This window comes from Eschrichtius robustus, chromosome 3, assembly GCF_028021215.1.
Source record: "Eschrichtius robustus isolate mEscRob2 chromosome 3, mEscRob2.pri, whole genome shotgun sequence".
Classification (NCBI taxonomy): domain Eukaryota; kingdom Metazoa; phylum Chordata; class Mammalia; order Artiodactyla; family Eschrichtiidae; genus Eschrichtius; species Eschrichtius robustus.
In genome coordinates, this window is record NC_090826.1 from 108,731,999 (window position 1) to 108,744,284 (window position 12,286).

The window sequence follows — 12,286 nt, forward strand, 5'->3', positions numbered from 1 at the left end:
AGACAGGGATCCACGAAAGTGGGCCTTACCCCCCATACCCATTGTCCCCACCCTCATATCATCTCTTATCTCCATTACCTCAATACCCTGAAACTTTCTAGTCTTAATCAAGAAGCCAGGATAAATAAGATGCAGGGGAATAAAAATTCCCCACAGGGCTAGTACACAGAAAGAAAGGTGCCCGGGAAGGGGCTGGATGAAGAAGAATACTACCAGGCTAGCAGACAGGTGTATGGAGCTAAATGAAGGATAAAAGAATGAAATACAGTCAGACATGGAAACAACCTAAATGTCCATTACTGATGAATGGATAAAGAAGATGTAGTATGTATGTGTGTGTATATATATACCATAAAAAAATGAAATAATGTCATTTGTAGCTACATGGCTGGACCTAGAGATTATCATACTAAGTGAAGTAAGTCATAAAGAAAAAGACAAATACCATTTGATATCACTTATATGTGGATGCTAAAATATGACACAAATGAACTTATCTATGACACAGAAACAAACTCACAGACATAGAGAACAGACTTGTGGTTGCCAAGGGGGAGGGATGGATTGGGAGTTTGGGACTAGCAGATGCAAACTATTATATATAGAATGAATACACAACAAGGTCCTATTGTATAGCACAGGGAACTATATTCAATGTCCTATAATAAACCATAATGGAAAAGAATATGAAAAAGAATATATATATAGGGACTTCCCTGGTGGCTCAGTGGTTAAGACACCACGCTCCCAATGCAGGGAGCCGGAGTTCGATGCCTGGTCAGGAAACTAGATCTCACAGGCATGCCGCAACTAAGAGTTCGCATGCCACAAATAAAGAGCCTGTGAGCCGCAACTAAGGAGCCTGCCTGCCACAACTAAGACCTGGCGCAACCAAATAAATAAATAAATAAATAAATAAAAGAATATATACATATATATATATATAACTGAATCACTTTGCTGTACAGCAGAAACTAACACAACATTGTAAATCAACCATACTTTAATTTTTTAAAATTTCTTTAAATTAAAAAAAAAAGAAATAGAGTCAGGAAAAAGGCCAAACTCGTGAAGTAAAACATGTTTTAAGCTGAAGTAATGAGGCAGGGTTTAAATGGTAGAATAAAGAGTGCGGTTAATGATTCAGGAGCAAAGGAGCGAGGAGTGGAATGAATGAGAGGACGGTTCAGAACATTCCTTTAATGCACCAATAAGAAGCATGCATCAGGATATTATTAACTCAACATCTTTAATGTTCAAAAACTAATCTTCTGCTGCCGAATATCTTCTGTTGCCTCTCCAGATCCACTCTTCACCCTTCTCCACCCTGCTCTGCTACCCAAAACCCACATGAACTGCATCAAGTCCTATGACTTCCTGCATTTGGTCCATGGGGGAGGGGCACTGACAGGAAATCGGAAGTCTGCAGGAGACTGAGGTTGGAGTATTTTTTCCCCAACTGCCTCTGTGTCAGGTGGGTACAAGAGCACCAACTCCTTCTACTGAAAGCCACAGATCTGTTTGGGGCTATAGCCAGCACTGTGATGCACCACCCAGATTTTCCTTCAGGAACGAGGACTTATTCCATAGTACTGGGAGTACTGCCGGAAGATGACCTTCAGCTGTCAGTACTTGTAGGGGTTGCCTCAGCTGAAGAAAGTTGCCTTGCCCAAGGTTATACCTCCTTCTGGGGGCATCCTACATCCAGTGAGTGATCAACACTGAGGTATAAAGGCCCAGCCAGCCCTTTTGCCCTGACTTAAACTCAAGACTCATTCATCCCAGCTCTAGAGCACCCCCAGGGGTTGACTGAGGCCTTTGTTGGACTGCATTGCCATTCAGTTTCTCCCACAGCTTAATCCTGCTTCCTTCTCCTCCCTTCCACAGGTATTGGTCCCAAGAGCATTCCTCGGTAAATATCCTGAATGCTATTTCCATCTCACAGTTGAGTTCCTAGGGAACCAAACATGTGACAGAGCCCCTCTCCACATAGCTACCCTCTGAGAAAGCCCAAACTGACCTATGGGAGAAACTACATGGAGAAGCCTCCAGCCTACATGAAGAGGTGAGAGGTACCCAGCCAGCCCTCAGTTTCTCCAGGCCCCACTGTTTCCAGCTCCAGCCACTGTCTGATTGCAACCACATAAGAAATCCGGAGCCAGACCACCCAGCTGAACCCGTCCCCAATTCCTGTCCCACAAAAACCACGAGAGAGAATAAAATGATCATTAGAGGTTTAAAATGATAATTTAAACCTCTAAATTCGGAGTTGTTATACAGCAATAGTAACTTGAACAACCCCCTCGATCACATTTTTCTGATCAAGTCTCACTAGTGCCCTTTTGCTCTGTACTGGTGATAGTCATTCTACTCTTTTTAGTTTTGCTTATGCTGTTCTTCTACTTTAACCAAAATGATTTTTACCTCCTCTGAATCCTTAGGACTTATTAAATGTATTCAGTGTTTATCCTATGCTGCCTTGCAACGTCTCATAGGTGTTATCTAATTCAAGTTTGCCCAACCAGATTGGAATTTCCTAGAGAAAAACCAAGTCAGTAACTTGGCTTCCTCTGGCATCACTCACAGGCCTTAGCACAGTGCTGAGCACACAGTGGGTACTCAAGACATGTTCAGTAATTGATTATGTCTCAAATATCTCTGAGATGGTAGTTTAAATTCATACTTCCATTAGGAAATATAGAGTTTGGTTGATGCCTTCTTGAGGAATAAGTAATAGGAGTTAAGGATAACTGCAAACTTCTCTTCCTCTTAACTTTTTACCTTTCCCTTTTCCAAACTAGTTAATTTGCAGTCTCAAGACAAAACTAAGCTGGTGCCAGTGCATTTTCTCCAGAGTTCAGACTGATTTAGAACCACGAGAAATTTTTCCTACCCATACCTCTGAGAAATCCCAGAAAACCATCCAACAGGGTCACTACTGCCCCTCTTGGCACCAGGATAGATGATCAAGACTCAAAGAATATGAACAATTCTACAGGCTCATCGTGTTAATATTCTGTGAAAAGCTTCCAGGTCAACACCCGCCAAGGCAAAGTAAGTTGTTATGTTTGTATAGGATCTTAGAGTTAAGGGCTATATATCTCTATATCTATATCTATATCTATATCTATATCTATATCTATATCTATCTAAAATGAGCTACCTTTCCAAAGGAAAAAACCCTGAAGTTTATTACGGCTAAATGGTAGGGTAAATTGTCTCCAAAAATGGCCATGGACAATCTCTCCCACCCTGTGCATATATGGCACTCATCCCATCAAGAAGTGGAGTGTATTTCCCCTCCCACTGAATGTGGGATAGCCTTGTGATTTGCTTTCACCAATAGAATGTAGTGGAAATAACACTGTGCAAGTTCTGGGCCTAGCCCTTAAGAGGACTGGTATTTTCTGTTTTTCCTCTCATAGGGATCAGTTCTCAAATAAAGAAGTTCAACTAGGCTGCTGGAGAGAGAGGCCATATTTAGAGACAGGCCCTAGAGGATGAGAGACTATAAAGAGAGAGAGAGCCCAGACATCCCCCAAGCTGTCCCAGCCACCCCAGTGGAGGCCCCAGCCATGTGAGTGAAGCCATCTTGGATTGTCCAGCCCTTGTCAAGCTGTCCCAGCCAACATCATGTGGAGTAGAGATGAGCCATTCTACCATGCCCTGCCCAAATTTCAGAATCTTAAGTAAATAAAGCATGGTTTTGGTTTTGGTTTTTTCCGGCCATGTCGCATGGCTTGCAGGATCTTAGTTCCCCGACCAGGGACTGAACTTGGGCCCAGCAGTGAAAGCACCAAGTCCTAACCACTGGACCACCAGGGAGTTCCCAGCACGGTTGTTGTTGTGGGGTTTTTTTGCTTTTTTTGGTTTTTTTGGCTGTGTTGGGTCTTTGCTGCTGCGCGCAGGCTTTCTCCAGTTGCAGCGAGCGGGGGCTACTCTTCATTGCAGTGCGTGGGCTTCTCATTGCAGTGGCTTCTCATTGCAGAGCACGGGCTCTAGGCGCGTGGGATTCAGTAGTCACGGCATGCGGGCTCAGTAGTTGTGGCTTGCGGGCTCTAGAGCACAGGCTCAGTAGTTGTGGCGCACGGGCTTAGTTGCTCCGCGGCATGTGGGATCTTCCTGGACCAGGGATCGAACCCGTGTCCCCTGCACTGGCAAGCGGATTCTCAACCACTGCACCACCAGGGAAGCCCCACGGTTGTTGTTTTAAACTACTCAGTTTTGAGGTGATTTGTTAGCAATGGATAACTAAACAATAGCAAAACTAGGGATATACTCAAGGTCCTATGATTAGTGCTTTGTGAAGATGAATCTCAAACCCGGTTCCTCTGATCAAAGTTCACATCTTTTTCCGAGGGTGACCATTATAATCCTGTTTAATTCATGTGCACAAAATGTTCTGCTCCCTAAAATATTCTTACCCCCATTAATGCCCAAAATGCCACACATAGATGTTCAATCTTATGACCCCTGTTGAGATGTAAGCACTCCACGATAATTAATAAGTAAACTTAATTATTCTATTAAAACTTAGCTGAAGATATTTATCAGATTTTTTTTGAGAAAAGGTTTTGATTGGCACCATGAATACTATAAAATGATTGAACTGCCACACATTTTCCAGGTTTTTTCCAATCCCATTCTTTCTTTAATTTGAGAACCTTTTCTCTGTAGGGATTTTCAGTGAGTGGCAAAGAGGGAAGCATACCATTACAATAAACTCTTGATTTTTGCTGTATGAATACCAAATTCTATGAAATATCTGCAAAAGGTTAAAATTCTAGGTTGATATTTCCCAGTTTGAGTCACCTCTTTATATGCTAAGGGAGTACAAACCAGTTTTAACATTAGTCAAAGTAAAACCAAATTGGGAGAGTAAGTCTCCTAGAAATACATCTATATTGCAATATCAAATAGAAATGACTTAGAGATTTTGCACTCTAAGAATTATTGCATCATTGCATTTCTCCAGTAGCACAGATAATAGTTACCTTAAAAGATATGTGTAACCTTGATAACAAGGTAACTTTCAAAAAATAACTTGAAACTTCTAGTTAAACATGGAGAATTTAATACAGTACATACTTACCTCCATTCCTTCCCAAACCTAATAAAATGATGTTGAAGGAATAAACCTAAACCCAAAAGGACAAAGAGACTGAACAAAGAGAAGACAGTTGATGAGAGAGCTCAACAGAATTATGGAATCTGTAAAGCTGATGAACCATGTAGTTCAGAAATGCTTTCTCCTCACTTCTGATGTTTTCCTTCTTGAAAAAAAGAGCTCAGTTAGTACAGCTGGGCCTCTCCCAGTCCTTTGTTCATCCACCCTAAGTGGAGTATTCCACTCCCCTCCATCCTCTGTGCTCCTGGGAGAGGGAGCCTGTTCATTAGAACACACATTCTGCTGTGCTCCTCCACACCGAGGTCTGCCCCAATCCAGGCTGCTTGATTCTGGGGTACGTTAGCTGGCCCACTGACTCTCAAACCAAGCTGCATGCTCCAATCTGGCCTCCAACAGCAATAAAGGAGATATGTTGACCTCCATATTTACTTTTTGCTTTATTTCTCAACTTGTTCAGGATGCTTGCACAAAGAAGGAATGCTATTATTGAGACCCCCTCAGAGACCCCATTAGACTAGAGGTAATTGTCTTAGCAGAGAGGAGAAAGTTGAAACCTTACTGCCTGCAGGAGATTGAGACACAAATCGATTTACTCTGTAGAACCCCACAAAGATTTTGAATTTGGAAACACTAAGAACCCTTGAAGATGAGGGTGAGCATAGGGCTAAAACAGAAGAAACAGGGCTTCCCTGGTGGCGCAGTGGTTAAGAATCTGCCTGTCAATGCAGGGGACACGGGTTCGAGCCCTGGTCCGGGAAGATCCCACATGCCACGGAGCAACTAAGCCCATGCGCCACAACTACTGAGCCTGCGCTCTAAAGCCCGTGAGCCACAACTACTGAGCCCGCATGCCACAACTACTGAAGCCCGCACGCCTAGAGCCCGTGCTCCACAGCAAGAGAAGCCACTGCAATGAGAGGCCCGCACAACGCAACGAAGAGTAGCCCCCGCTCACCGCAACTAGAGAAAGCCCACGCGCAGCAACGAAGACCCAACGCAGCCAAAAATAAATAAATAAATAAATAGTACACACCCCAAATTGAAACCAAAATGAAATATCACTACACACCTATTAGATTGGCTACTTTTTTTTCAACTGACTATCAAGTGCTGGAGCAACTGGAGCTCTCAAACACTGCTGGTGGGAATAAAAAATACTATTAAGAACAGTTTGGCAGTTTTCACAAAGTTAAACATACACTTACCGCATGACCCAGCACTAGGTATTTAGTTAAGAACAACAAAAACATATGTACACTCAAAAACCTGTACTTGAATGTTTATAGTGGTTTTACTTGTGGTTGCTGAAAACTAAAAACAGCCCACATATTCTTCAACTAGTGAATGGATAAACCAACTGTGTACGTCTGTATAACGGAAAAACTCAGCAGTAAAATGAAGCAAACTCCTGATACGCAACAACATGAAAGAATGCTGACTGAAAGAAACCTGACTCAAAAGGCTACATGCTGTATAATTTAATGCATAAGACACTCTGGAAAAGGCAAACTTATAGGGTCAGAAACAGATCAGGAATTATGTCCGAGACAGGGTGATGTCCTGATTATGATGGTGGTTACACGGCTTTATGCATTTGTCAAAACTCATAGAACTCTACACTAAAAAGGGTGAATTTTACTCCATGTAAATTATACCTCCAGAAACCTGACTTTAACAAAAGGAATGAGTTTGAAGTTTTTCATAATAAAGAGTTCTTTTAAAAAGTATACACCCTCTTTCAATTCTACTTCTGGGAAAGAGTTGGACAAATGTGTAAATATATATGAACAAGAATATTCTGATTGAAGTATTGTTTGTCATAGGTAAAAATTTTTTTAAAAACAAAAAACAAAAAAAACCTACCAGTCCAAAGGCAGAGGATTAAACACATTGGGTTTCTACTATACAATACTATGCAGTTTAAATTGCTGACAGGGATATATATTTATTGACACAGAAGAATGTTCACAAAACAGTGTCAAGAAAAAAAGGTTATAGGCCCATTATGTATATAGCTTGGTCCTATTTTTGTAAAAAGAATAATATTTATACACGCAAAATATATGCATTTAGATATAGCATCATAGAAAAAAGATTGTAAGTTAGCAGAATGGTAACAGTGGTTATCTCTAATTGGGAGAATTTTGAGTGATGTTATTTTTCTTTTTTGCTTTTTGGAATCTTCTCTTTTCCTTAAAATAATCAGGTATTATTTGTATATTGTAAAATAATAATTAAGAGGAAAAGTGACAAGCCATTGCTAAGATCTGATATTCTCTACCATTCTGGAGCCAACTCCAACATTTCCTTTTTATTTTTTAAAAGAGGAACAAAAAGAAATTCTTGCCAATGTGCATGGATTTGTAACCAGCCGGTGATGGTGCTATTTAAATAAAATATATGTAATACATGAAACAATAAGCATGTTTGATGGTAGAAAAATGGGGAGAATGCAGGATCTATGAGCTCATAAATAATTGCATTTCACTTTTGCAGGTATTGCCTTAGAAATGACTTGAACCTTTAAAAAAAATAAATAAATAAGGTTTGTTGGTTTTGTATTTGTATTTCATCCTCAAGGCAATGACTCCCCACCAGCTACAGGGAATTAACTGAGGCAGAAGCAGCCGGAGTCAAAAATGTCTGTTTCCTTTAAAGGTTTTTGGTTTTGTTTTTAAAGTATCTTACATTTTGAGTGGTGGGTCTGTCAGAGCCTGCTGCTTTGTCCTAGTAATATTTCTACATGACCCCAGCCAAGTCATTTTACCCTTCAAGACTCATGCTCTTTTTTAAAAAAAGTATAGATATTTTGAAGCAAATAAAATGTCGATGAAAGCACAGCAAGCTCTTTTCCTTTAAGGTTTCAAAGAAAACCCAAATCATTTGTCACAATCTGATCTGAGAACAGACTTCTTATTTGGGGGATGATTAAACCAGTAATAAGCTACCATCGTCACAAGATTTTGCTATATTATCATCTGATTTCTATTCCTATAGCAATTCAGACATAACAATTCTTTAAAAAACAAAGAAAAAGATATCTTTAACTAGAATCTTCTCACTATTAAAGGGAAGAGGCATAAGTGTTACTGTCTTTTGCTTGGGTTGGAACACAACCTTCATTTGAGTTAGATGAATGGTAGAGAATAAAAAGAAAAGGGAGAAGTCAGGCAGAATGAGGAGGCCACCAGAGCAGATGGAACAAATTATTATAATTCCAGGGCGCCATGATATCCTTCCTTGCAGAGGAAGCAGTTTATTAAATATATTAAGGAGAATCCTGCTTTGACATAACATATCCTTTGGTGTCATCTCAGAGACAGTGAAGCATGGGTCTGCCTGCTGTGGAGTGGCACTTTTTATGTTCTCATATATAACTATAGGCCCTGGTTATGCACCCATCCTGTGGAAAGATTGTTGACATCAGCTAAAGAAAATCTCACTGCTAATTGCCCACCCCCCTTGGTTCACATAACACTTCGTTCTACCACTATTTAGAACTTCTCACTGTTGTATTCTTGTAATTGGGTAAGGTATCTGCATCCCCTAAAGAGACTGTGAAGTTCTTGAGGGCTGGGATTATGTCATTAATTTTTTATTTCTAGGGCCTGCCATGTTGCCTAGCACCTAGAAGTACTCAATATATGTTTGTAAACTAGTGAAAGTATCGTTGCTAACCTTTGCAAAAGGGACTGCAAAGAACAATTCCAGATGGCTGGAATCTCTACAAAGAATGGCAAACTCCTGGGAATTCCCTGGCAGTCCAGTGGTTAGGTCTTGGTACTTTCACTGCCGTGGCCCAGGTTCAATCCCTGGCTGGGGAACTAAGATCAAGCCACGCGGTGCGGCAAAAAAAAAAAAAAAAAAAAGGCAAACTCCTTACCACCTCTTCTCCTCCAATAGGTGTAGAGCACTGATTCTCAAGCGTGGGCCCTCAGACCAGTACCATCTAACAGGTCACCTGGGGACCTATTAGAAACGCAAATCTCTGGGCCGTTCTCACCTACTGAGAAGGACCACATTCTGCCTATGGAATGTGTCTCTCTGCTTTCACTTTACTATGGCTCTCTCTTGAATTCTTTCCTGAGTGAAGCCAAGGACCCTCACTTGGCAGCCTGTCCCAGGAACTTGCCCAAGACCTGGGACATGACCATCCTCTTGTGCCCCACTTTTCTCCAACCTCTTTACAAAGCGTTATTAATAAATCTACTTTTTACCTATCAAAAAATGCAAATCTCTGGACATACCCCAAACCTACAGAATCAGAAACCTTGGGGCAGAGGCCCAGACATCCGTATTTTAACAAGCTTTCCAGGTGATTCTGATGTACAATGACGTTTGAAAACCAAAAAAAGTTCAATGGCGCCTATGTCCTTTTTCTGGTTTAGCTTAGCAGCTCTATGACTAGCCATGGGAGAATCCATAAATCCCTCAAAACTCAGTCTTTATAGGGTATAACAAGGGAGTTGAAATGATGCCTGAGGACCCTCCTGGCCTAAAATTCTGGGAAAAGGCAGAAAGAAAGTAAATAAATATTCCAGTGACTAGACTCATTCATTCAATCAGCAAATATTTATGTACCAGGCAGTGTTCTGAGCATGGAATCAACGCATGACACAAAGTTACTCCTTTTTAATTAAAGTTGCAACATTTCAGACCACAAACTTTGACCTGTCTTCTGTCTACAAGATTCTCATACTGCATCTGTCATGCGATGTGAACTGGAAAACCGAGAAAATGATCCAGAGTTCTGACCAGACCCTCCCCCAAATTACTTTGACTTTAATTCTTGAAAGCTTTTGTGTTTGCTTAAGGGACTTCAGTACCAGTGTGTTAGAAGACAAGCATGTGATAATAAATGTGATTATCAAAATAGACTATCTCTGGGTCTATGTTACTCATGGCGCAAAGTTGCTTGCCCTTTTAGGAAACTGAGTCCATCTAATTCTGTCTCCTCATCGATTCTCTCTTCTAGGCAATTAGTCACCACCTGTACTGTTTGAGCAAATTCCTGTGTTGACCATTCCTCTTTCCTTTTGATCTGCCTCCCTCCCTCACTGAACTCTCATATTCCCCACCACACAAACTCAGAGCACTTAGTGGGTTACTGTAAGGTGTTTTAGACTATTTACCATATTTAGTAAGTTTAAATATCCTTTTAAAAAAGGACCCTTTAAGGGACTTCCCTGGTGACGCAGTGGTTAAGAATCAGCCTGCCAATGCAGGGGACACGGGTTCGAGCCCTGGTCCGGGAAGATCCCACATGCCTCGGGGCAACTAAGCCTGTGCACCACAATTACTGAGCCTGCGCTCTAGAGCCCGTGAGCCACAATTACTGAAGCCCTCAAGACACAACAACTGAGCCTGCGTGCCACAACTACTGAAGCCCACGCGCCTAGAGCCTGTGCTCCGCAACAAGAGAAGCCACCGCAATGAGAAGCCCACGCACCGCGACGAAGAGTAGCCCACGCTCGCCGCAGCTAGAGGAAGACCCAACGCAGCCACAAGTAAATAAATAAATAAATTTATTAAAAAGAAAAAAAAGGACCTCTTAAGAAAAAACAAACCCTTGGGACTTCCCTGGTGGTCCAGTGCTTAAAACTCCACGCTCCCAATGCAGGGGGGCCGGGTTCGATCTCTGGTCGGGGAACTGGATCCCACATGCATTCCACAACAAAGATCCCACGTGCCGCGACTAAGACCCGGCACAGCCAAATAAATAAATAAATAAAACAAGGCAAGAAAAAACAAACCCAAAAGTCACCACACTTGGATACCTTTGACTCTCTGACTGGTTCACATTTCACTGCATTTGGAAGGACAGGAGATGGCGCCAGAAGGCAGCAGAATGCCTTGGTTTTAGTAGGGTTTTAGCCAACCCCAGAGTGAGCAAAGGGCTAGAGAGGGAGAAGTAGGAATTAAAACAAAGGCGTCAGAGTTTGAGTAGCAACTGGGGGGGGGGGGGGGGGGCTTTTTTTTTTTTTTTAAACATGTAGGGATCCTCCTGACACTACTGCAAATCAGCCTGGTGACAACAGAAATATCCACAGTAAAGCCAAAGGTAAAAATAAAGGCAACTTCAATAAAAATGTTAAAAAATAAATAAATAAAGGCAAGTCCCTGGAGTTTGCCTCCCTTCCCCCTCTCCTAGATACCAGGGCCTTTGTCCCTTTGGGAAGCATGAGGGCCTGGAGGGGCTGCTCACTCAGAAGTGGGAAGGTGCTGATTTGGGGCTAAGACATCTTTGTGAAACATTATTCAGTTGTGTAGGCAAAATCCCAAAGCCCACCAGCAGTGAAACACTTCCCAGGAGGAATCACACGCAAAACATTTTGAACTGAAACTTTAAAAATTAAAAACTTCATAGACAACCAGGAGGTGGCGCCTGGTAAGACACATTACCTACCTTGGGAGGCTGCATCAGAGCCCCAGACACTCCAGGGGAACTCTGTCCTGGCAGAGGTCATTCTGTACGGGACTCTTCTTTCCTACCTTGCAAAAGATGTCTCTGCTTTCTTTCTTTTTTCTGTTCCTCTGTGTTAACTGTCCAGATTCCCAGGAAGTCTAATTTACACTTTAAGCCTTTTCTTCTTCTTAGATGGGATGAGTGGGGCTTTGGGGGAACTTCAAAACATAAAACTTATCTGTAAGGGAAAAGTAATTCGGAGGGTGATGAAAGAATTAAAAAGGAAATGACATCTGCAAAATGGCTTTGCTTTGCAGATCAATCACAGTGGACAGAAAAGCATGGTAGGCTCCTGCCTCTGCAGGGGCTGATGATCTAGCATATGCATTACTCTGTTCACTTGGCTTTTATCCTGCACCCTTATTTAGCTCCCGCTCCCTTTGTTTTGGCTATTTATTGCTACTTGGCAGAAGCAAGGAGGGCAGAGGGAGCTCAAACGGGTGCATCCTTCTGGCTGTGACTCCGGTGAAGGGTATGGAGGAAAAAGAGGTTTCAAAGTCTGGCCTGAAGTTATCTTTGGGTTTCACATTCTGTAATGAGGGATTTAGGATGTACATTCCAATCGGGATTTCCAGTCCCGTGGGGGAACAAGCACCAGCCCACATTCCTGAGACTCGGCAGCCTCTATGCTCCACTTGCCCAGCTCTCTGGTGGCAGGTTTCGCTCAGCCCCAAAAGTCCTGCCTCAGCCCT